Here is a 27,232-nt window from a genome sequence, read left to right on the forward strand (position 1 = left end):
TCTGGGTCCACCTCCACAGACAACACTTATGTAACCTTCCTCAAGGCATCTTCCATGATGATTGGGGCTTTCCAGAGTAGGTTTGGGTGGGATAGCTGCATAATCAGTGTCTCTCCCTTAGAGTTTTAGAAGGAGGACCCTGGGTATGCCCAGCAGGAGGAGTTTGGAGGTTGGGCCTGGACTATAGGAGAAGACTAAACCTCAGAAGGAACAGCAGAAAAGGACAGTGGGGAAAGTAAAAAATCAATATCAGAAAGGCAGGCCATGGGTTTTTCCAAAACTTAGATATTGAGCCACACTCTTAGCAGGGGACGTGAGAGCAAGTGGAAGGAGTCTGGTGCAATTGTGTGTAACAGTAGCTGTTCCATTAAGGCATGTGTTAGACAAACAGTTAATGGGCACTGGCTAGGAACCAGACACTGTGCTTGTGCGCCCATCAAAACAACCCCATGAAGCAGGTTCTGCCATCCTGGAAACAGAGGCAGAGAGGGGTTAATTACCTGTTCCAAGTCATGCAGCTGGAATGTGGAAGGGTCAGTGTGGGAATGTAGTCAGTCTGATCCCAGAGCTCAGGACATGAACCACTGAGGTCTGTACTACTCTCAGAGCAGGGTATGCTTCTTAAGACGGGGACCTGGGAAGGCTGGCCTAATTTAAAGGATCAGCATAAGGTAGATCAGAAAATTATGTCAACCATTCTCCTGGGGTAGAGCCAAGGAGGAGAAGAAGAGACCCCTGGTCACAATTGCTAATGCTGAACAGGGATCTTTTGGTTTATATATCTCCCGCGGAAGACACAGTGAAGGTTCTGAACCCCTGAATCCTTGTCCCATTGTCTATTGGAAGGGATGTATTAGTTTGTTTGGGTTGCCATAACAAAGCACACACTGGGAGGCTTAAACAACAGAAATTTAGTATCTCACAACTCTGGAGGTTGGAAGTCCAAGATCAGGGTGTCAGCAGACTTAGTTCTTTCTGAGGGCTGTGAGTATCTGTTCCATGCCTTTCCCTAACTACTGGTGCTTTGCTGGCCATCTTCAGTGTTCTTTGCCTTATGGGATGCGTACCCTCATCTTTGGCTTCACCTTCACATGGTGTTCTCCTTTTGTCTTTGTCTCTTGTGTTCAAATGTCCCCCCCCTTTTTTTTTAAAGATTTATTTTTTTATTTTAGAGAGAGAGTGTGAGCAGGGGTGGGGGGGAGGAGCAGAGGGAGAGGGAGAGGGAGAGAATCTCAAGCAGACTCCCTGCTGAGGGCGGAGCCTGACATGGGGCTCGATCCCATGACCCTGAGATCATGATCTGAGCTGAAATCAAGAGTTGGATGCTTAACTGACTGAGGCACCCAGGTGCCCCTCAAATTTTCTCTTCTTATAAGGACACCAGTCATATTGGATTAAGGCCCAACCTAATGACCTTGTCTTAACTTTAACATCTGTAAAACCCTATTTCCAGATAAGGTTACATTCATAGGTACTGGGAATTAGGGCATTAGTATTTTCAAGGGGACACAATTGAACCCATAATAGAGGGCAGCTCAGTAAAAGATACAGTAATTATTAGTTGGGATTTTGGTCCCAAACCCCTCTATGAACTGGGTTGGACTATATGAGATCAATGCGGTTGTGTATTCCTTGAATGTACGTCTTTGACTGGAAGTCAGTAGGAGCAGTCCCCTTTGTCCCTTCCTGCCATTTTCCCCCCTTTGTCTTGCATGATACTTTGGGTATTATAATGATGAAGAAAACTTGAGAGCATCTAGGGTCTGGCAGCACTGGGAGAAAACAGAGGAAAGAGGTCAGTGATAGTTTTATGTATAATTCTGTCTTCCCTCATCAATGTTATCTTCCAGTTTTCTGGCCCCTTTCATGTGAACTTGAAACTCCATATTCTTTTTGGTCCATGGCATAGAGCTTTCTCTTTGAAAGTTAGGTTTTATCTCTCTCTCCCTCTCTCTCTTTTTGATGGTGGAAGGGGAGGTAGAGTGGAAGGAAGAAGCCATATTCCTCTCCTGGGGAATATAGTGTAACAAGTGTAATTTAATGAGGAGCAGGGAGGAAGTCTAAACCTTCCTCCATACTCTCATGTTTGTCCCTTTCCCTTGACCCTATTTTCCTCAACCAGAGGGACTTGAGGGTATTTAATCCTTAGGTAGGATTGATTTCAGAAATGGAATGTGGTGAGCACCCCATGAAGACAGGAGCAGGGGAAAGAAACCAGGATTGCCAAAGGAATATCCACTCCCATTCTGATTGAGCTCAACTCAGGTATTAGGAGACAAACTGTTTTAGATTAGCTTATTTTATGCTGATGTATGAATGTCAGATGATCCAACTGTGCTAGGACATTTGTATTTCATCAAATTATTGTTATTAAGCACCATCTTTAAGTAGCAAAATAGTGAGCTAAATGATGAAGGAAAGAACAAACTAACATTTTTGAGCATGTATTAGGTATCAGGCACTGAATTAGACTTTTACATAAATTTTCTTGTTGAATCCATCTAAGCCAGAGAAGCAGGTAAGATTATTTACATTTTACTGATGAAGGTGAAACAGCATGATGAAGTTGGGTAAAATTAGACAACATTTCTATGTCTCATAGGCCTTGTTAATAAATGCCTTTATGTCAACGAACTTGCTGAACCTACTTGTTAGTTTGATTTTTAGGGGATTCCTTGGGATTTTCTGTATGTACAATCAAGTCATCTGTGAATAAGCATAATTTTACTTCTTCTTTTCCAGTCTGTGTGCAAACTTTGTTTTTTTATTTGTGTTTAATTCCTCTGCTTACAACCTCCAGTACAATATTGAAATGAAAGTGGCAGGAGTGGATATCTTTGTGTTCTACTCTTAGGGGAAAATCTTTGTTTCTCATTACTAAGTGTCATGTTAGTTGTGGGATTTTTGTATATACCCTTATTAGATTGAGGAGGTATCCTTCTATTTCCAGTTTGTTGAGGTTTTTATTTGTTTATTTTTAAGTCATGAAAGAATTTTGGATTCTGTCAGAAATTTTTTTCTCTAGCTATTGAGACAGTCATGTGGGTGTTGTTCTCATTTTTATTAATATAGTGTAATTACACTGACTAATTTTCATGTAGTGAAACAACTTTGTATTTCTGGGATAAATCATGATGTACAATCCTTTTTATATGTTGCTGGATTCAGTTTGCTAGTATTTTTTTTTCAGTATTTTTCAACTATATTCATAAAGGACATTGGTCCATAGTTTTATATTTCTAGTTTGTGATATCATTATCTAGTTTTGGTATTAGGATAAAAATGGCCTCATAGAATAACCTGAGAAATGTCTTTTTCTTCTACTTTTTGGAAGAGTTTATGAAAGATTGAGGATTGATGTTAATTCATCTTAAAACATTTGTATAATTCATTGATAAAACCAGATGGGCCAAAGATTTTTTTGTAGTAAGTTTTTAAACAATTAATTTAATCTCTTAATTTGTTATGGATCTATTAATATTTTCTATTTCTTTTTGAGTCAGTTTTGGTAGTTTGTATCTTTCTAGGATTTTGTCCATTTCATCTTGGTTATATAATTCATCAGTAAAGTTGTTTATAGTATTTCCTTATGATCTTTTTCATTTCTGTAAAGTATAGTGATGTCCCATCTTTCATTCCTGATATTAATAATGCAAATCTCTATTTCCAACTATTTTCTTTCTCTGTTTGCGTTGGTTTCAGTTTGTTCTTCTTTTTTTATTTCTTAAAATGAAAAGTTGGTTTATTTATTTGAAATATTTCTTTTAAAAAAAAAGGCATTTAGGCTATAATTATTTTCCAACCACTGGTTCAGCTGAATCCCATAAATTTTTGTATGTTGTGGTTTTGTTTACAGTCATCTCAAAGTATTTTCTAATATTCCTTGTGATTTCTTCTTTGACCCATTGGTTATTTAGGAATTTGTTGATTAATTTCTACATATTTTTGAATTTCTCAGGTTTCTTTTTGTGATTTTCAGTTTCACTCCATTGTGGTAGAAGAGCAATACTTTGTATAATCTCAATTCTTTTAGATTTATTGAGGCTTAGTTTATGGATTGACTGCGTCTATTCTGGAAAATATTTTATTGTACACTTGAAAAGAATGTATATTATGCTGCTGTTGGGTGGAACATTCTTTTTTTTAAAGATTTTATTTATTTATTTGACAGGGAGAGAGAGAGTGCACAAGCAAGGGGAGTGGCAGGCAGAGGTAGAGGGAGAAGCAGGCTCCCCACTGAGCAGAGAGCCCAATGCAAGGCTTGATCCCTGGACCCTGGGATCATGACCTGAGCCAAAGGCAGATACTTAACTGACTGAGCCACCAAACGCCCCCTCAGTGGAACATTCTATAAATGTCTGTTAGATATGGTTAGAGTTATTCAGGTCTTCTATTTCTTTGTTGATCTGCATATTTGCTGTATCCATTATTAAAAATGGGGTATTGTTGAATTGTTTATTTTTCCCTTTAATTTTATCAATTTTTTTCTACAGCTATGGATTAGTTGGAGGTAAATGTTGTCTACATCTCCTAGTGACCCTATTTTGTCTAATTTATCTATCAACTACTAGAAGGGTGTTGAAATCTCCACTATAACTGTGAATCTCTCCATTTCCCTTTTAGTTCTGTGTGTCTACACATTTAAGATTGTTAGGTCTTCCTGACATATTTAACCATTATCAGAGATGTTCCTCTTTATTACTCACTGGCAATATTCCTCATCTTAAGGTCAACTTTGTCTGTGGGTAGAGTCATTCAGTTTTCTTTTCTTCTTCTTTTTTAAAATATTTTATTTATTTTTTTAAAAGTAGGCTCCACATCTTACGTGGGGCTTGAACTCATGACCCCAAGTTCAGGAGTCATATGCTCTACCAACTGAGCTAGCTAGGCACCCTGAATCACTCAGTTTTCTTATTAGTGTTTGCATTGTATATAATTTTGTATGCTTTTACTTTTATGATGTAATACTCTTAAAAACAATCTACTTCTGTTAACCCTTAGGCCCTATATTTTGGTTGTAATAGAATTTACTTCTACATGTTATCAACCCTATGATGCATTGTGCTTATTTTTCTTTAAATGATTCCCTTTTAAATAGTTAAAATATGAAGGAAAACGTTCTTCCTTTACACAGATAGTTATCATTTAAACTGTTCTGAATTATTTTGAGTAGATCCAAGTTTCCATATGGTATCATTTTCTTTTTGTCTAAAGAACTTCCTTTAACATTTCTTGTAGCAGAGATATCCTCACAATAAATTCTTTTAGTTTTTGCTTATCTGAAAACATTTTCAATTACTCTTCACTTTTGAAAGATGTTTTCACTAGATATAGAATGACATTTTTTTTTCCCTTTCAGCACTTTAAAGATGTTTTATTGTCCTCTGTCTTGCATTGTTTGTGATATGAAATCTGCTGTCACTCTTATCTTTGTTTCTCTGAATGTAATGTGTCATTTTAACTTATGGTTTCTTCTAAGATTTTTCTCTTTATCAGTGGGTTGTAGCAATTTGATTGTGATGGGTTTCAGTACAGATTTCTTTGTTTTTATTTTTCTTGGTGTTTGTTGAACTTTTTGACTGTGTGTTTATAGTTTTCATCATATTTGAGTAAAACTTCAGCCATTATTTCTGTAAACATTCTTTTCTGTTTCCCTCCTTTTCTCAGACTTCAGCTTCATTTATTTGATATTTGACTTTTTGATATTGTCCCTCATTTACTATGACTCTGTTAGTTATTTATTGTCTTTTTTCTCTTTGAGCTTAAGTTTGGGTATTTTTTGGCTGTTTTCAGAGCATACTGATTTTTTTCTTTTTTCTTTTTTTACTATTGCTATCTAATTTACTATTAAGCCCATGCAGTGAAGTTTTCATTTCAGATATTGTATTTTTCAGGTCCAGAACGTCCCTTTGGTTCTCTCTTATTTCTCCAATTTCTCTCCTCATTTTTTTCATATTTTCTTGTAAACTCTTGAAAAAATACACATACGCATGTACTATTTTAATGTACTTGTCTGCAAATCCTATTTCCTACGTCATTTCTGGATCTACATTTATTGGCAAAGAGACTGTTGTGTAGGGAAATATTTCTGAAATTTGATGAAAACCTCTCCATATCTTTCAGTTGGTAGTACGTTTAGCTTCAAGTAACAGAATAATGAACTAAGGGTGAATTAAATAATAAAGACTCATTTATCTCATAAAATATCTGAAGGTAAGTAATTGCTGGTTTTAATTCAACAGCTCCATAATGTGAAGGTCATTATGATTCTTTTAGTTGTTTTTCTCATAGTTGGTAACCTCATTTTTTCAAGAAAGCTGAAAACTTCCAGACATCACAGTTGTTATTCTAAGTAGGAAAAACATCATACCTCAAATCTATTTTTTTCCCTGAAAGCAGTGGTTTTCTGGAAATTCAATCCAACAATTTTCCATGTTATTGACCAGCATGGGGTCACATAACCTCTTCTAGACTAACCACTTGTCAAGTTGAACAGAATGACCATGATTGGTTTAAACCAATGAGAAATCTTTTTGGGCTCCTAAACTCTTTGGAGCTCTGATAGCAGAGAGATGAAAGTGGAGAGAGAGACAAACAGTGTTGTTCATGCTCTGTGGTGGCAAAATGTCAGGTTCACAATCAGAATGGCATGTGGTCTTCATGTTATAGGAAATTTGGTGGGAGGGAGAAGGGAGAATCAAGAGCAATGTGTGCAATCTCTAATGTTATCTAGACCTGAAACAAGTAGAGATTTGGAGGCCAATTACAAGACTTTTTTGATCTGTTTAGGTTTTGTGGTTTTTTATACACATAGAGGCAGTTTGAGCTTCAGGGTTTTATGCCAGCTGGAGTGTCTGGTAGCATATAAGGAAGGGAGAGTCATGGTAAATTGGAAAAGATAAGAATTTGCGTCACTGTAAAGCTGTTGAACTCTTGTTTCTTGAAAATTTGTATTGTGAGTTATGTGACCTTGAACAGCTTACCTAACCTCCCTGAACTTCAATTTATTCATCAAAAACAAGAAATAACAATACAGCTTTTGTGGAGGATTAAGAGAGACACTGTGTCTAGCTAAAAGCAATAGTTCTCAAAGATTTAGATGTCAGGGCCACTCTACACCCTTAAAAAGTATTGAAGACTCCTAAGAGCTTTTATTTCCGTTTTTTATAGCAACTGATACCATATTAAAAATTAAAACTGAGAATTAAAAAACATGCACTGTGTATTAGTATGCATCATAAACATGCATTTATTAATTCACTAAAAATGACAAAAAAAGCACTGCATGTTGAAATAAATCACATTTTATATGAAAAATAACTATATTTTCCAAGACAAAAAATAATGAAAAGAGTTACATCATTTTACATCTTTGCAAATCTCTCCTGGTTTAATAGGAGACAGCAGGATTTTCCTAGGTGTTTTGAAACCTGTTGGTTAAGAAAATAGCCCCTTCTTATCTTAGTAAACATGGACAAGACTTGAAACACATCCATGCCTCAGTTGTCAAATCTGTAAAATGGAACGCCTAATACCACCTATTGCATAGGATGCTCTGAGGATTAGGTAAATGTTCTTAGGATAGTGTGTAAAGCTGAGTAAATGCTCCACCAGCTGTCAAGATTCCTTAATGGATGCACAACAGTTTCTCTTCCCTTTTTTCTTTGTAACAGAAGGACCTTTGAAACATTTTGTTTGAGAAGTCGAAGAGGCTAACCACTAGATTTATTCATAGGGGCCCCAAATGTGGATAAAATGACCCCTTTGGGAAGTAATGAATGCATACCATCCACATCAAGGAATAAATCATTTCCATATCCATTTTCTCCCTTATTTCTTGCAACAAACTGTGACACGGGGGAGGCCTATTCATTATCCCCATTTTCACATACCAGGCAACGGAGACACTGAGGTTAAATGACTTGCCCAAAGTCAGAAATCTCCAAAGAGAACCTTTATCTTCTGGCTCCACATCCTGTGCCTTTGAAGCATCCTCTTTGCCTCCCAGTTCTGGTTTTTGCACATTAATATGCATGTGGTGCACCTGCTCCCCAGAAGGCGGGTTCACCTGCATCAGCATTTGAAGTCAGTGCCTGAAACTTGTTTTTATTAAGGACAGAAAATTCACTGAATAGACAGATGGACTTGAAGGCCTTTACATTGCTTTGGAGATAAAAAGTGCTGGATAAGTGTTATTATCCCTGTGCTAGTAATTTGATCAAAAAGCAGTAACTATGCAGAAATGGCCCTAAGAAAATGAGTTCTAAACAGGGGGCAGTGGCCATAAACTTTGGGCCAGAAGACCTCAGGCATATTCATATTTCAATTTAGGATATTGCTAGGGACTGAGGAAGAAATGTTTCCCTGAGACATTACTAAATCCCACAGCTGACCTCAGTGTAGTAGGAGACTGGGAAGGACATGCAAATTCAGTGTAATTGGCAGAGGTGGTGATGCACCCATGGTGATTCCTGGGAGAATCTTGCAGGCAGAAGATGGGGGAAGAAACGTAAAGATGCCAATTAAACAGCAAAAGCCCTGTAAAAGGCCTGGTGTTTGGCACTATTACTAGTTATAGAAGTTGTAATGCTAATTATGATACTACCTGACCTGGACTGAGTATTTTCTCTTGGTCTGTCTTGGTACCAAGGGGCTTTATGTGCTCCATTTTATTTAATTCCCACAAGAACCTGTGAGGGAGGTGTTTTTAATATACCCATTTTATAGGTAAGAAAACTTACTCTCAGGGACATCAAATACTTTTCATATGGTTGTATAGCTAGTGAGGGCTATGTAGAGGAAAGATTCAAAACAGAGCCCAAACCACTTGATTTGCTGACTCTCTAAGCCTTTTTGATCTCAGTGGGAGATAAAACAGTGACTTTTAGGATAACATTTATTACTGGAGATACATTTGGTAACCAAAGCAAATCTGAGTTTCTTTAGGATAAGTTTAATTTTCTGTGTATTGACCCACTGGAATTCCAAACATGGATGAGTTTCTACCTTTTCTTTCTTTTCTCTTTGCTTTGCTTTCCTTTCCTTTGACCCATTTGAATTCCAAACATGGATGAGTTTCTACCTTTTCTTTTCTTTTCCTTTGCTTTCATTTCCTTTGCTTTGTTTTTTTCTTCTCTTCTCTTCTCCTCTCCTCTCTTCTCTTCTCTTCTTTTCTTTCTTTTCTTTTTCTTTTTCTTTTCTTTTCTTTTCTTTTCTTCTTTTCTTTTCCTTTCTGAAGGCCAACCAGTAAGGCCTGGGAAGGCTGGCCGAAGAGACCAGAAGAGGGGCGGGTGACCTCAGTCCATGGGCCAAATCCAGCTCACTGTCCATTTTTGTAAATAAAATGCTTTGGAGAAGACCCATACCCTTTTGCTTATGTATTGTCAATGGTTGCTTTCCCACTATAATGGCAGAGTTAAGTAGTTCCAACAGGTACTACCTAGACCAGGAAGCCAAAAATGTTTACTGTCTGGCTCTCAACAGAAAAGCTCTTCTGACCCCTGGACTAGAACCCTGGGCCCCAGGACTGTTGAACATTAGTATTCCTTTTTTACCAAATGGGAGAATGGAGAAATGAGAGAGGTTACATGACTTCCCCAAGGACAGAATGTGAATAATTGGTAGATCTAGGCACACTATTATTAATAGTTAACATTGATTGAGTGCTTTCTGTATGCTGAATGCTATGATAAACACTCTCCTATGTGCGTTGTCTCATTTACTACTCACAACATCTGGTGAGGTAAGTGCCTAGAATTCTTCCCTCTTTAAGATGAGGGGGCTGTAGTGGGTAAACAGTATCCCTTCAAAATTCATGTCCATCCAGAATCTCAGAATGTGATCTTATTTGGAAATAAAATCTTTGCAAATGCATTTAGTTAAGGATTTGGAGACGAAATCATTCTGGATTTCAGGTGGATATTAAATACAATGACTGATATTTTTATAAGAAGAAGAAAGGACACAGTGAGGCAGATAGGAAAAAGGTGGTATGAAAATATACAAGCAAAGGTTTTACTTATGCTGCCACAGCCAAAGAATACAAGGAGCTACTAGCAACTAGAAGAGGAGGGAAAGATTCTCTCCTTAGAGGCTTTGGGAAGGCAACCCTGCCTACACCTTGATTATGGACTTCTAGCCTCCAGGAATGTGAAGAATGGGGAGACAAAGGACTTATGTTGCCTAGACTCATGCCTAGATCACAGCAGAATTTGGTTTCAGAGCCAATGCCCCTCCCCACTGCCCATCGTTCCTTCCAGGACTAGGTGGCTCCAGCCATCCAGGTAGTCAGCTTGAGCCTGAACAGACCACACTCTCACTGAGCACATAGACACCTGGAATCAGGTGGGAGGTGCTGGACCAAGGTCATGTGCAGGACTTGAGGTGGGTGTGGGAATCACAACATTGCAGTATTTCACTATGCAGCAAGTGTCTCTAGCTCAGGATTTTCTCCCTGGCCAGCATGTTTGAGAGGGTGCCTGCTGTGTTTATTGGTTCAGACAACTCAAGGGGTGTGGGGCCTGCTGGGATGGGCGCGGCCCTGCTGGGAGGACAGTGGTCCCTAGTCTAGTATCTCATCTGAACACTGGAGGAGGACCTAGAAAGGAAGAGAAGTCCTAGCCATTGCATCTGACCTTCCTACACTCAGACCCAGGAAAGGCTGGGCAGTAGGCTGGCTTTGCACTGAATCGTCATATTTACATTGCCTGCCTTGAATCACCAAGAAAGATCACATATATCATCAAATCTCCACAATAACCCTATGGCTTTTACAGATTAGGAACTGGGGCTTAGAGAATTGGTTAGGACACTTGTCTAAGATCACATGGCAACTAAGGGGCTGGTCCAAAATGTAGAGTTCTGGACCAAAGTCTGGGCTCTCCTCTTACAATAGGGCTGGTTTTTGTGGTGACTCTCTCTTAACTTAGCCCTCTGCCCTGAATTTGGGGAGTCCATTCCCAAGGAATCCAAAGGTTCCCAGTCATCGTGTCTCTCTGGACTTGCTCTTCTTTTCTTTCTCCTCCCTCAGCACAGGTCCAGCAAGGCAGGACCCGTGTTGAGTTCTTGCTGCTCTTATAGCACCAGGCCCGGGAGGGGAGGTCTGTCTAGTTGTGTGAGCACAGCTTTCTTCCTGCTGGAGAAAGCCAGCAGAAAGCCAGCAGGCTGCCTGGAGTGTCCTGGGTTGAGTGTGGTCAGGTCAGATGCAATGGCTAGGACCTTTATTTCCTTCAAGTTCTAAAGGTCCTGCTCCAGAATTCAGAGGAGTCACTGCACTAGGAAGCACAGCTCTCCAAACAGTACCACACCTGTCCTAGCAGAGGAGGGAACATTCTATGTGATTTGGTTAGACTAATTAGGACATGTGGCTAGTACTGGTGGATACGTTAATAAAATGGGAGCTCTGTGGGTGTAGACATCAGGTGTGTGTTGCCCAGTGCTTGTCTGCTCATGTCTGCTGCATTTCTGGTGCCTTGGAAAGCTTCTACAGGTCCTTGTGGTCACTGGGGGCACATGGATTCTTTGTCTAGGACTGCGGGTGACAATGGAGAAGGTGATGGAGAGCAGAACATTCTGCACCTGTGTGTGTTTGTGTGAGTGTGTGTGTATTTACTTGTAATGTAACATGTAATATGATACATATATTAATTTACGTTAATACCATAATATTTTTCGGTTCAGAAAGGGATACATCAGTCCCTGAGGGCCACAGTTTACCTTATGAGTGAATTCTAAAGGAAATTCTCACATGGGGCTTTACATGGAATTCCATTCAGATTTATTATTGGATGATAGAGCAGACAAGTTTTCCAATGAGATCCTTACATCCCACAGAAGCAGTCACGTGCTCCATCAGAGCCAGTGATTGGTTAGAGCCAAAGGGGTGAGGTCCAGGCACGGCCTTCTGGGGAGAGGGTCCAAGCTGGGGGAGGGGGGGGGGAAGGGTTGGGAGGATGGTGAGATGGGCAGATCTGGGAGGATAACATAACTTTCTTTGCAGTCTTGTGTTTTTATGTTCAAAATTCACATAAACCTTAGATTATACTCCTTAGTAGCATCCTGTGTGTTTTAATATAAAAATATGGTATTGCCACAAATCTTTGTGTGAAATAAATGGCTCTGGCAGGTACACTATGCTTATGCTCTGGTTTCATAGAGCCCCAGCATGTGCATGGTTTCCACATATATGTGTCATTCTAGAACTATCATCTCTGCTTATCCATGGATATGCAACAGTTACACTTTATTTTTACTAAATATCTTTGAAATGGACTCAATTTTAAACCTAATTTCATCTTTCAATCTAATTGCTCATACTAAGCCTCACACTAAGCCCTAGTATCCATAACATGACAAATTCCAAGCCAAGCTATTCAATTTCTTGCATTCATTAAAAATAATACAAAATATTAAAACTGGGGCCACCAACAGGGGAGCCATGCTCCCTTGTAGGAAATACTTAATCCCCTAGTTTGAGAAACACAAATTCAGACCAGTGGTTCTCCCCAAACTTTATCACGCATAGGAATCACTAAGGGAGCTTATAAAATGCATATTCTGGGGCCCAACCACAGAAGATCTGATTCAGTAGTCCTTACGTGGGCCCAGACATATGCTGTATACAACTACTACAGATGATGCTGGTGCAGGTGGATTCTGGGAAAAATTTGAAGAATAGTAGCTTGGGGTAAAGATGGATGGCTTGTCTTTTAAATGACCTTTCATAAATCTCTCCTTTTTTGGCCAGGTTTTCAATAGTAGCTAAATATTAAAGAATGTAACAAAAAAAATCATAATTAACGTTTCTTGAACAATCACTATGTTCATGAGGTTGCATTACCTCATACCTTACCTCATTTCAACCTCAAAACAGCCTATATGGTAAATATTATTATTTTACCCACTGCACAGATGAGAGACCGAGGTTCAGAGAGGTGCCCAAAGTCACAGAGCGGATAGGTGTTGATGTGGACCTCCAGCCCAGATCTGCTCAACTGTGTGCCCAGTTCCCAGAACCTAGTCTCCCAATGCTGACTTCCATTTCACGGGTGTGAGAGACTACACGCTTTACACACCTGATGATCTAGTAGGAAAGCTGGCAGGTAATACTTGAAATCATTGCTCTAAAGTGGGAGTCCACAAACTTTTTTCTGTAAAGGGCTAGATAGTAAATATTTTTGGCTTTGCAGGTCATTCAGTGTCTGTTGTAACTGCTCACCTCCGTGCTTGTAGAGAAAGCAGCCACAGACTATGTATAGACTATATATAGAAAGAAATGGATGAATGTGGCTTTGTGTCAATCAAATGTCATTTACAGAAATTTTCTAATCCTGATCTAAACAAAGCAAGATTCTGAAGGACTATCATCTGAGTTTTCTGGCATTCAGGATTCTAAAGAAAGGGAAGCATATGGGAAACACTCCATCCCTGAGTCCTTTACTTCCTTATTTAAGTTCATGACTGTGAACATCCTATGGCTGCCTTCCCTCTGGGACATTCTGTGTCAACTCCACAGTCTGTGCCCTTGACTGGGTTCTCCCAGTCACCTTCATAGTCCATAGCCCATCTCCCAAAGCTCAGTGCACATTTCACTTCCTCCCTTAAGGGTCCCTTTGCCTGGCTTTTATTTATTTATTTATTTATTTATTTATTTATTTATTTATTTATTTATTATGTTATGTTAGTCACCATACAGTACATCATTAGTTTTTGATGTAGTGTTCTATGATTCACTGTTTACATATAACACCCAGTGCTCCATGCAATACATGCCCTCCTTAATACCCATCTGCCTGGCTTTTAATTCCCTCAAGCTCCACCCTGCATACAGCCACCTAAGAGCAGTTCTAAAAGTAAGGCTGACATGGCTTTCTGATTAACACCCTTCAGCAGCTTTCCATTATCTGTGGGATAAAGTCTGAGCTCCTTACCCAACAGAGAAAGCCCTATAAGCTCACACTACCTCCCCAGTGCTCCTCAACTTGGACCCGATGCTCTGGTAACACTTAAGTGCTTTTAGCACACACCATATTTGTGCCATGGATTCTTCTTCATCTGGATAACTCTGACTGCAGTATGATTTCAACTCACACCATTCAGATGTACAAGGATGCAACTCTCCTTCTTTTTCTACATTCTTTATGAGCCCATTTCCTTATTTCCAATTTTCTCAGGACCCCCTATTTCTGTTCCCGGTGAAAAAGATTCTCTTGTCATTTTATGGCAACTCAGTCCCTTCTGGATTTAAACAGGGTCCATTCAGAATGTCAACATGGTCAACTTAAGACTCTTTCTCCCATTCTGTCCTTCAGGGTGATTGATGTTGCCAGGGGATGATGTGTCTCCTTGCTGTTGTGGGAGTGCATCTGCTGGTTCCCATGTCTCATTTCTCTATGGTGGCTGCCTCCTTCTTTGGGAGGCTGCATCTGCTGCTGATGTCTTGACCTTGCTCTTGATTCTGGTTCCAGGGTCTACATATGACACATCTTTCTCTTCTCACCATCTGATAGGACTTTTGTCTTCTTTAGGCAAGAAAGTGCCTCTGTTGCTATTCGTTCTTTCCTACTCTCTGGTTTATGATGTAAAGTCTGTGCTCTGCATGATTCAGTTTTTCCCTAGAGATGAAAAGACAGGTTGTTGAAATTCCCTCAAACACAACCAGTCAGCCAAATCCTCAAAGTTTTTTCCCTGGGAGAGGGCTTTTCAAATCTAAGAATTTGATTCTCTTCTCAACTCTGTCTTCTCCCCATAAGGCTCATGCATATAGAAGTCTCTTGCTCCTGGCTGAGATCTCTCAAAATATTAATGCTCAGTATTCAGTATGTTACCACTTCCATGAAGCTTTCCTTTATGTCTCTAGTCAGTAGTAGGTATTCTTCCTCTGTGCTCCCATAATACTTTATGCCTATTCCTATCATTATATGGATGTATTTTATTGTTTATTTACTTGCCATCTAGAGAGCACAGTATCATTATCTTGAAGACAATGAGAATGCTTTTTATTTATTTTTTTAAAAGATTTTACTTATTTATTTGAGAGAGAGAGAGCTCAAACAGGGAGAGTGGCAGGCAGAGGGAGAAGCAAGCAGGGAGCCTGATGCAGGGCTCGATCCCAGGACCCTGAGATCATGACCTGAGCCGAAGGCAGACGCTTAACCAACTGAGCCACCCAGGCACCCCAAGAGAATCCTTTTTAATTCACTGTATTTCCAGGGCTTAATACAGTACCTTGCATACTATAGCTCCTAAAAAATAAATAGATCATTTGTTGATGGAATAACCCACATAGTCTCCCCTTCTGTTCAATTCAGTGATCATCTATTTAGTTTCTACTACACTGATAACCTGCTGGCAAGGCTGTGTTTTATCTTTTCAATGAATCATAAAGTCCTTGTAGTCACTGGTGATAGCATAGAACTTTATTTTTCTATTATTATTCTATAATACCCTTACAGAATAGGTATACATAAGTGTTTGTTTAATTGATGATTAAAATGACTTCTGTCTTTTTGAAGAAAACAAGTACATGCAATTTACAGTAGTCTTCTAATTTGGTTCTTCAGGTAAGTCATGTTGACTTTGCTGCATCGTATATCATATGTATTTTGGTGATTAGATATTTGTCACATCTCCTAGACATATGACCATGTTTATTTCAAGCCCCTCTGTTCAACAATTCCAACACTGGTTTGTGCTGGAGGGAAATTTAATAAGCACTGAAGGATGATGAGATATTGGCTGTTTTCTACCGAATGAGCTCCTACCAATTCCCTGGTCTGTCCCTGTGAACTTGCCTAAATTATAGAGGACACTATGCATTTCACAATGTGTTCCCTTCATCTCATATTTAGTCACAGAAATACAGGGCTAAGGGATGATGCTAAAAGACTTTGAGCTAGTTTCTTTCTTTATTTGGGACCAAGTTTGCTCATCTACAAAAGCAAGAGGGAAGACAGTGTAATCTCTGAGTTCTCTCCATGCTGTGTAAGACTCTTCTTTCAAATCTAGGCAGTTGGAGGAGGGAATGCCGCACAGGCAAAGGATAGACAATGGGATGTGTTGCCTTATGGAGCCAGCTGCTCCACTCTGCAAACCAACTAGAAGTCCCACATTGATCGAGCAGCAACACAGAGATATGTGCAGAGAAGCTAAGAATTCAAGGGAAATAACACCTATAACTTGTTGGATGCCACCTGCCACACTGGCCACTTTCACAGAAGTCACCCTTACAACAAATCTAAGAGAGAGCCTTTTATTGCTTTTATCATCCTTATTTAGAAAACAAGCAAACAGGAACTTACTAAGGTCAGATAATGTGCACAAAGTCACACAGCTAGAATATGGCAGATCCAGAACTGGAACGCACATTTAACTTCAAATTCAAGCACACTCCTTCCCCTCTGCTGTGCAGTCCCCAGCACTGCTATTAGCCCTCTGTCTTTATTTAAACAACAGTGTGACTTTACTGCATGTCATTAGAAGCGGCTGGGAGCATCATTAACACTTTGGGCCACAAGAGTACCGTTTAGTGCAATGAAGCAGACATCTTTTCATACAAATAATTTATTTGCACCAAAGGTTTCCACTTGAGCACCCAAAGTGAATTGGACTAATGTATTATTTTATACTAATGAGGTAGTTGGTACTTAGTGTGTTTAGGGTTTATGAAATTTTGGACTAGCTTTTAAACCTTTTATTTATTTTCTGGTGGATTTCAAGTAAAAAAGCCTATATGATGCTTATTCATTTACACATTTACTTCGTGAAAGCTATTTGGATGAATTATTTAATGTCCACTGCTTATGTTCTTTTCTTAAAGGCCATTTGAAGTGCCCTTTTTAAAAAAGAAATAGAATGTGTTGATTTTGATGCCAAGTGTAAATGAATTTGAACCATGAACAAGTTTGGAATTTAAGGTGAAACATTGAACTCCAGAGGCTCCAGTCTGCTTCCAACCTTGGCAAATGCATTCTTTAACCTCTGAAGCAGTTATATTGGAGCAATCCAGAGGGATAACAGGGCTCTAATGGAAATTGTCAACAAAAATTGAAAAGAAAAAAAGAAAGCATATTTTAAAATCCCAGAACTTGAGAGGTCCCTAACTCCAAACAACTGAGGCATAAAACTCAGAGAAGGCTTCAAACAGCTTTAATCTGCTGGCGAATCTGTCCTTTGACAGCATGTAAAATCCAGGCTGAGGAGAGCGTGCCTAAGGGTTTCAGTACACTAACTCCAAGACCGATTTTGTGCAAGGACCTGACTGGCATTCAAATAAAGAATCAGCAAGAAAGGGAGCAGGAAGAAAGAAAGGAGATTGAGAGAGAGAGAGAGACAGTGAGATGGCACACACACAGAGAAAGAGAGAGAGGAAGGAAGGAGAAGGGAGGGAGGGAAGGAGGGAGGGAGGGAAGGAGGGAGGGAGGGAAGGAGGGAGGGAGTGTTGCGAGACCAAAGGCTTGGGTTTGACCCCTGGGTCTGTCAGTAATATCTTACAAGATTTCAAGCAGATCACTTGAACCAATATAAGCTTTTTTTTTTGCTTTTTAATATGTACAATGGGAGCAAAGATTCCAGACTTGACAGTGCAGGACTGATCAGGGTGGTGCAGCTGTGAAGGGTGATGGGGGGCTATTACTCCCCACTCCCTTGGTGGTAGGCCCACGCAGTCCTTGATCTGTTCCCATCCTCTCCCTTAACTGAGCTGTGTTGCTCCTCTGATCACAGGCAAGTCTTCCCAATCTTCTCTAGACCACTTGCCTAGATTTATATCCTTCTGTTGGTATTCACTCTACTTTTTGTTTCTGCTCTTTGTTGTTACTTCAATTTGTTGTTTGTTTTTGGATCCTTCTAGGGAGGCTTCAAGTATCTCTTGACCTTCAAGTTGCTCTTGAGTTACCACTCAACTCTCTTGTCCACTCCGTATTCTGTATTCTTAGAAGGTGTACATATAAAAGCTGCCTTCACGTATTCCCCTCTGGAGAGCTTCTCCACCCATTCTAGTGTGGCTTCCACTCCCTCCCCTTCTGCCACTCCCTGAAAACTGCCTTTTCCAAGTTCACCAAATGGTCGCCATAGCACAGAGTCCAATAGACAGTTTTGTTGGGGCTTCTGGGACTACAAACCCTCCAGGTGTTTTTGCCAGCTCCTGGAAGCTCCCTTTGAGTTCTTTTTGATGCTTTATTCTCTTCCTCCTGATTTCTGTATGTTGGAACATCTTTGGTAGCAGCTCTGGGCCCTTTCTCTTCCCTGTCCACACACCCCATCAGATATCAGAAATCACCCCTCTGCCAGTCTCTCTCTTAACCAATTTCACATTTCAATGCCATCTCAGCAGTTCTACTTGACTATCTCCCCTGCATCTTAAACTGAACATGTTCAAGATAGAAGCCATGGTTTTCCCCTAAATATGCCTCTCTCCCAGGCTTCTCTAGCTCAGTGAACAACCAGTTGCTCATGTTTGAAACCTGGGCGTTATTCTGGATCCCTCTTTTTTCTCATGGTTCACATTAAATGTCATGTCCAGTCCTGTTAATTTATGTCCCAAAATAGTTTTGAATTAGCTCTCTTCTGTTTGGATCCACTGATATCACTTTAGTCTGAACCACCACCATTGCTTGCCTGGACTGTGGGGCTGACTTCCAGGCTGGTTTTCCCATGTCTCTTTCTGTTGTCCTCAATTCTATTCTCCACACAGCAGTGTGTGATATTCCAGAAATGCAAAGTGGTTATGCTATTCCCCAGCTTAAAATCCTTCAGTTGGGTTTCAGTGGTGGTTACTATAATATCCAATATTTTAATCACCATCTGCAAGATCCTGCATGGTCTGATCTTTGCCTCTTTCTCTACAACCTTACCTTACTCATCACTGAATCTCTTCCTCACTGTTAATCAAGACAGTCTGCAGTTTAACATTTTTTTGTGTGTGTTATAAAGGCCAACCCATCATAAAAAGTTGAGAGTTGAGATGCCAGAAAGACAAAAGTCCTTTTGCTTCTGCCCACTGTAGAAATTATCTTATATGCATCTCAAGGGAATATTGGGAGAAAGGAGAAATTTAGCAAATATTAGCAACTATGTTTTGCAAGGGCTTCCTTTCATTTTTTTTTAAAGATTTTATTTATTTATTTGAGAGAGAGAGAATGACAGATAGAGAGCACGAGAGGGAAGAGGGTCAGAGGGAGAAGCAGACTCCCTGCTGAGCAGGGAGCCCGATGTGGGACTCGATCCCGGGACTCCAGGATCATGACCTGAGCCGAAGGCAGTCGCTTAACCAACTGAGCCACCCAGGCGCCCCCTTCCTTTCATTTTTGATAAAAGAGTAGTGTCAGAGGGAGCTTGGAGGTCATCTAATTTGACTTTTCCTTTGAAGAAGAGGAGACAGAATTTCAGAAATGAAATGACTCTTGAGATCATAGAGCTCTCTAGTTCTCATGTGATGATCACCATGATCATGCCAGATATAACTGTGAGCAGACCATGTTCACCTTCCTTTTTTTTCTTTTTTAAAAGTTTTATATTTATGTCAGAGAGAGAGAGAGCACGCACATGGGTGGAGAGGGGCAGAGGGAGAGAGAATTCTGAGCAGACCCCCCTGCTTAGCCTGGAGCCTGTCACAGGGCTCAATCCCATGAGCCTGAGATTGTGAACCTGAGCCAAAATCAAGAGTTGGATGCTTAACCAGCTGAGCCACCTAGGTGTCCCCCATGTTTCCCTGTCTTATGCTTAAACCATATTTTGGTCTTCAAAGGCTTAACCACTTTTATCAGGGATAAAAACCTTGTCATTTGTGTGTTCCCATGAATAGTTTAAGGAAAGTGTTTTAAAAAGCCACTTATAGTGTAAATCTCATTCTTTAGTGACAATAAAGGACTCTTTCTTTCCCTTAAGACACTTCAGGCATAGTGAAGGCAAAACTTTTCGAAACTGAAGGTATTCAGAAGGCTTTCCCTCTTGTACCTAAAACCCTATCATTCAGAGGGTATCCACGTATCAAGCTGGTTGTGACTGCAAAGAACTGGGACAGCATTTCTCAAAGCCTCTGTTTCCCCGCATGTGGAACAGAGATAATGACCATCTATAAGTGTGTTTATGTCACAAAATTATGGCATCTTGCATTTTTGCCTGTTTTGCTTTCTTTCTTCTTTAGTCAAATTATATAGCTGATTGCATTTCTTCCCTGCAATTGAGGGGCCTGAGGGATATGTACACACACACACACACACACACACACACACACACACACACACGTAAAAACATATATTGTCTTAGTCCATTTGGCTGCTATAACAAAATGCCAAAGACTGGGAGGCTTATAAACAACAAATATTTATTGCTAATGGTTCTGGAGGCTGTCAGATTCAGTGTCTGATTAAGGCCTGTTTCCTCATAGATGGCTGTCTTCTCATTATATCCTCACATGGTAGAAGAAGCAAGGGACTCTCTAGGGTCCCTTTGATAAGGTCACTAATCCCATTCATTGGGGCTTCACCCTCATGACCTAATCACCTCCCAAAGGCCCCACCTCCTAATGCCATCACCTTGGTTAGGCTTCAACATTGAATTTTGGAGGGAAGTAAACATTCAATCTATGTCATACATCCACTTAAATGTTCTCCTTTGCAGGATTTATCACAGTTGTAACTATACAGGGATTTATTTAAATATATGTCTAATGCTTGACTTTCTATCTAAATTCTAAGCTTTAGGTAAGCAAAAGGCATTCTCGTTCTGTCCTCTGTTGTATGTGAGCACCTACAAATGTTTGTCTATTCACTTTACATTTAATTTTGGGTGTTAAGTGCCAAACACTTGTCTAGGCTCTGGATCTCTGGGCATTAAAAAAAAAAAAAAAATCTCTGGCTTGTGATGCTTCATTCCAGGGAGGGAAGACAGATGATCACACATCCCTGCTCCTTCATTTACTAGCTGTACAATTTTAGGCAAGTTATTCAGCCTATCTGTGCCTCAACTTCCTCCTCTGCAAAATGAGAGATAATTATCTGTGGGTCTCTCATGTTTTCTACCTCTTACTAACTGCTTTTGTTTTAGACCAACTTTTCAGGTATATTTGTGTTGCAAATAGTCTTGGAAGGTAGAGCATCCCCCTTCAGTATCAGGGCAGAGTAGTTTCCTGATAGTTTAACAAAGATAACATTTCCTCTGAGGCAAAGTTTGGGCAGGTTTGACAGTAGCCTCACCATTAAGACTGGGGGTTTCATAAGCTTAGCTTCTTCAAAAGTGATATGGGTCCACAGTGTGCGCACAGCATCCATGTGGCCCCACCTCTGTCATGCAGTAGGACTTGGGGACAGGATGGGTAAATAACGCCCACATGAAGCTCATGCTGCCTGCAGTGCTGTGAGTAACAACATCCTTTGCTTCTGATCCAGGAGTCTTGAAGCTTCTGATAGCATCTGTGTGTAGCAGGTTGACTTGTTAGCTGAATAGCTGGGAAAAATCTAAGACTCTGTCTGGTTCTTGACAATAATGTTAATTTCCAATTTCTAATATTATGAGGCTTAAAAGGAAGAACGCCCTTGTATTTGCTCTTATTTTGTCCAGAATGTTCCTTCCCCCAACCCAAATATTTGCTCACTCATTCACTCTCCTCTTTTAGTTTTTTTCTTAGATTTTACCTTCTCAGTGAGGTCTATCTGGACTCCTCTATGTTAAAATAACAGCTTCCTACTAGATCAGCCAGGGTTCAAGCAGAGAAACAGAAGTAGCAGGAGATATGTATCAAACAATTTCTTGCAAGGAATTGGCTTATGGAATTGTGAGAATTGGCTTGGTAAGTGTGAAACGACAGGCTGTCATGATGGGCAGGCTGGAACTCTCAGGCAGGAGCTGACACTGAAGTCCACAGGCAGAATTTCTTCTTCCTCTGGGAAGCCTCAGCTCTACTCTTCAGGTCCACCCAGACTATCAAGGATAATCTCCCTTACTTCAAGGCAATGGATTATGGACTCTAATCACATCACAAAAGACCTGCCCAGGAACACCTAGATGTGTGTTTGTTGGAATTATGGGGACTGTAGCCCAGACATGTTGACACGTCAGACTTGGACGATCACATCTCCAATACTCCCTATTCTTTATTTTTTGCTATGGCACATATCAGCATCTAATTCACTATTTTACTTATTTTGTCAGTTGTCTGTCTCCTCCACTGAAGTGTAAACCCACGAGGAGAGAGATTTCTGACTTCACTGTTGTATTCCCTGTACCTGCAGTGGTGCTTGGCCAGTAAGTACTAGCTGGATGATCGAATGACTGAGGTGCAATGCTTAGAACAGGACCTGACACATGGAAAGTGTGCAATCAGTGCTCGCTATTGGTGTAATAAGTGTGCACACAATACCGATACACTTTGCATTTATGGGTCTCAACATTTTTTCACACTTTCTTTTTTTTTGATCTCAGACAGCTTTTCAAAGGTGCTGTCCACCCTCAGCAGAAGTCCTGTACTCCTTTCATGGCATGCGAGGCCCTTCCTACCATGGTCTCCAACATGTGTCAGGGTCTCTCAAATGCATCAGTTCTCCCCGCTTGCTAGGATTTCTTCATGTCCCTCAGTGCTCTGTGCTGCATCTCCTACCTTTCTTCCTTTGCATGAGATGTTCTTTCCATCATGACTCCTTACCCTGACTTTGTACTCACCTGGCTTATTTATCACTCTTACAGCACTGAGTTCAAGTGTTGACTCCTGTTCAAGGTCCTTTCTGGTCCCCAAGAGTGACCCTCATTTTGTTCCCCCCACTGTGTTACATACTCGTCTCTGTTCTAAAACTCAGCCAACCCCATCACTCCATTGTGATGGTCTCCTCACTCATTCCACAGTCAGACCCTTGAGGACAAGATCATATCATTCATCTGTGCCCTTCTAGAACATAGCACAGCTTCTGGCATAGAGAGATACCAGATAAATAAATATGGGCCAAATGAGCACTGTTGAAAGAGGGTTCCCAAATGGTGCATGAGAAGCTGCTTTGCTCAGCATTACTCAAGAGCAGTGCCTCCTGACACAAAGAAATGGAAAAACATTCCAGGCTCATGGATTGGAAGAACAAACATTGTTAAAAAGTCTATACTAATCAAAGCGATCTACACATTTAATGCAATCCTTATCAAAATACCACCAGCATTTTTCATAGAGCTAGAACAATCTTAAAATTTGTATGGAACCACAAAAGACACCAAATAACCAAACCAATCCTGAAAAAGAAAAGCAAAGCTAGAGGCATCATGATTCCAGACTTCAAGCTCTATTACAAAGCTGTAATCATCAGGACAGAAGGGTACTGGCACATAAATAGACACAAAGATCAATGGAACAGAATAGAGAACCCAGAAATGGACCCTCAACTATATGGTCAACTGATCTTTGACAAAGCAGAAAAGGATACCAATGGAAAAAAATATAGTTTCTTCAACAAAAGGTGTTGGAAAAACTGGACAGCAACACGCCGAAGAATGAAACTGGACCACTTTCTTACACCATACACAAAAATAAATTCAAAATGGATGAAAGAGGGCGCCTGGGTGGCTCAGTTGGTTAAGCGACTGCCTTCAGCTCAGGTCATGATCCTGGAGTCCCAGGATCGAGTCCCACATCAGGCTCCCTGCTCAGCAGGGAGTCTGCTTCTCCCTCTGACCCTTTTCCCTCTCATGCTATCTCTCATTCTCTTTCTCTCTCTCTCAAATAAATAAATAAAATCTTTAAAAAAATGGATGAAAGACCTAAATGTGAGACATCAAAATCCTAGAGGAGAACACAGGCAGCAACCTCTTTGACTTCAGCTGCAGCAACTTCTTACAAGATATGCCAGAGGCAAGGAAGACAAAAGCAAAAATGAACACTTGGGACTTCATAAAAAGCTTCTGCACAGCAAAGGAAACAATCAACAAAACTAAAAAGCAGCATATGGAATGGGAGAAGATATTAGCAAATGACATATCTGATAAAGGGTTAGTATCCAAAATAAAGAACTTATCAAATTCAACACCCAAAAAACAAATAATCCAGTTAAAAAATGGGCAGAGAACATGAATAGACATTTTTCCAAAGAAGACATCCAGATAGCTAACAGACACATGAAAAAATGCTCAACATCATTTGGCATCAGGAAAACACAAATCAAAACCACTGAGATACCACCTCACACCTGTCAGAATGGCTAAAATTAACAACACAAGTAACAACAGGTGCTGGCCAAGATGTGGAGAAGGGAGAACCCTCTTTCACTATTGGGAATGTAAACTGGCACAGCCACTCTGGAACATTGGACATTGAAATATGGACATTTCTCAGAAAGTTAAAAATAGAACTACCTTATAATTCTGCAATTGCTGTACTAGGTATTTATCTAAAGGATACAAAAATGCTGATTCATAAGGGCACATGCACCCTGATGATTATAGCAGCACTATCAATAGCCAAAATATGGAAAGAGCCTAAATGTCCATTGACTGATAATGGACAAAGAAGATGTGGTATATATACACAATGGAATATTATTCAGCCATCAACAAGAATGAAATTTTGCGATTCACAACAATGTGGATGAAGCTAGAGTGTATTATGCTGAACAAAATAAGTCAGTCAGAGAAAGACAAATACCATATGATTTCATTCGTATGTGGAATTTAGGAAACAAAGCAGTTGAACATATAAGAGAGGGGAAAAGAGAGAGGAAACAAACCATAAGAGACTTCAAAAAATTTTTTTTCTTTTCTTTCTATTATTATTATTTTTTTATTATGTTATGTTAGTCACCATACAGTACATCATTAGTTGTTTTTTTTTTTTAAGATTTTATTTATTTATTTGACAGAGAGAGACACAGCGAGAGAGGGAACACAAGCAGGGGGAGTGGGAGAGGGAGAAGCTGGCTTCCCGCGGAGCATGGAGCAGGATGTGGGGCTCGATCCCAGGACCCTGGGATCATGATGTTAGCCAAACACAGACGCTTAATGCCTCAGCCACCCAGGTGCCCCCATCATTAGTTTTTGATGCAGTGATCCACGATTCATTGTTGGTTTATAACACCTAGTACTCCATGCAATATGTGTCCTCCTTAACACCCATAACCGGGCTAACCCATCCTCCCACCCCCCACCCCTCTAGAACCCTCAGTTTGTTTCTCAGAGTCCGTAGTCTCTATGGTTCATCTCCCCCTCCAATTCACCCCCCTTCATTTTCCCCTTCCTTCTCCTAATGTCCTCCATGCTATTCCTGATGTTCCACAAATAAGTGAAACCATATGATCATTGACTTTCTCTGCTTGACTTATTTCACTTAACATAATCTCCTCCAGTCCCGCCCATATGGATGTAAAAGCTGTGTATTCATCCTTTCTGATGGCTGAGTAATATTCCATTGTATATATGGACCACATCTTCTTTATCCATTCATCTGTTGAAGGGCATCTCGGCTCTTTCCACAGTTTCGCTATTGCGGACATTGCTGCTATGAACATTGGGGTGCATATGGCCCTTCTTTTCACTACATCTGTGTCTTTGGGGTAAATACCCAGTAGTGCAATTGTTGCATCATAGGGTAGCTTTATTTTTAATTTTTTGAGGCACCTCCACACTGATTTCCAAAGTGGCTGTGCCAACTTACATTCCAACCAACAGTGTAAGAGGGTTCCCCTTTCTCCACAACCTCTCCAACATTTGTTGTTTCTTGCCTTGTCAATTTTTGCCATTCTAACTGGTGTAAGGTGGTATCTCAATGTGGTTTTGATTTGGATTTCCCTGGTAGCTAATGATGATGAACATCTTTTCATGTGTCCGTTAGCCATTTGTATGTCTTCTTTGGAGAAGTGTCTGTTCATGTCTTCTGCCCATTTTTTGACTTGATTATTTATTTTTTGGATATTGAGTTTGAGAAGTTCTTTATAGACCTTGGATATCACCCCTTTGTCTGTAGTGTCATTTGCAAATATCTTCTCCCATTCTGTGGGTTGTCTTTTTTTTTTGTTAACTGTTTCCTTTGCTGTGCAGAAGTTTTATATCTTGATGAAGTCCCAAAAGTTCATTTTTGCTTTTGTTTCCCTTGCTTTTGGAGATGTTTCTTGAAAGAAGTTGCTGGGACTGATGTCAAAGAGGTTACTCCCTATGTTCCTCTCTAGGGTTTTGACGGATTCCTGTCTCACATTGAGGTCTTTCATCCATTTTGATTTATCTTTGTGTATGATGTAAGGGAATGGTCGAGTTTCATTCTTCTGTATATAGCTGTCCAATTTTCCCAGCACCATTTATTGAAGAGACTGTCTCTTTTCCATTGCATATTTTTTCCTGCTTTGTTGAAGATTATTTGACCATAGAGTTGAGGGTCCAAATCTGGACTCTCTATTCTGTTCCATTGGTCTATATGTCTGTTTTTGTGCCAGTAACATCCTGTCTTGGTGATCACAGCTTTGTAATATAGCTTGAAATCAGGCAATGTTATGCCCCCAGCTTTGTGTTTCTTTTTCAACATTTCCTCGGCGATTCAGTCTTTTCTGATTCCATACAAATTTTAGGACTGTTTATTCCAGCACGTTGAAAAATGCCATTTGGGGGTGACTGGGTGGCTCAGTCAGTTAAGAGTCTGCCTTCGGCTCAGGTCATGATCCCAGGGTCCTGGGATCGAGCCCCACATTGGGATCCCTGCTCAGCGGGAAGCCTGCTTCTCCCTCTCCCACTCCCCCTGCTTGTGTTCCCTCTCTTGCTATGTCTCTCTCTGTCAAATAAATAAATAAAATCTTTTAAAAAAATGCCATTGATATTTTGATCAGGATGGTGTTGAAAGTATAGATTGCTCTGGGCAGCATGGACATTTTTACAATGTTTGTTTTTCCGATCCATGAGCACGAATGTTTTTGCATCTTTTTGTGTCTTCAATTTCTTTCATGAGTGTTCTGTAGTTCCTAGAGTATAGATCCTTTACCTCTTTGGTTAGGTTTATTCTGAGGTATCTTATGGTTTTTTGGTGCTATTGTAAATGGAATCGATTCTCTAATTTCTCTTTTTATAGTTACATTGTTAGTGTATAAGAAAGCAACTGATTTCTGTGCATTGATTTTGTATTCTGCCACATTACTGAATTGCTGTATGAGTTCTAGTAATTTGGGGATGGAGTCTTTTGGGTTTTCCACATAAAGTATCATGTCATCTGCGAATAGAGTTTGACTTCTTCTTTGCCAATTTGAATACCTTTTATTTCTTTTTGTTGTCTGATTGCTGTTGT

This window comes from Callorhinus ursinus, unplaced genomic scaffold, assembly GCF_003265705.2.
Source record: "Callorhinus ursinus isolate GAN/ISIS: 27379988/994484 unplaced genomic scaffold, GSC_fseal_2.0 scaffold4, whole genome shotgun sequence".
Taxonomy (NCBI): Eukaryota; Metazoa; Chordata; class Mammalia; order Carnivora; family Otariidae; genus Callorhinus; species Callorhinus ursinus.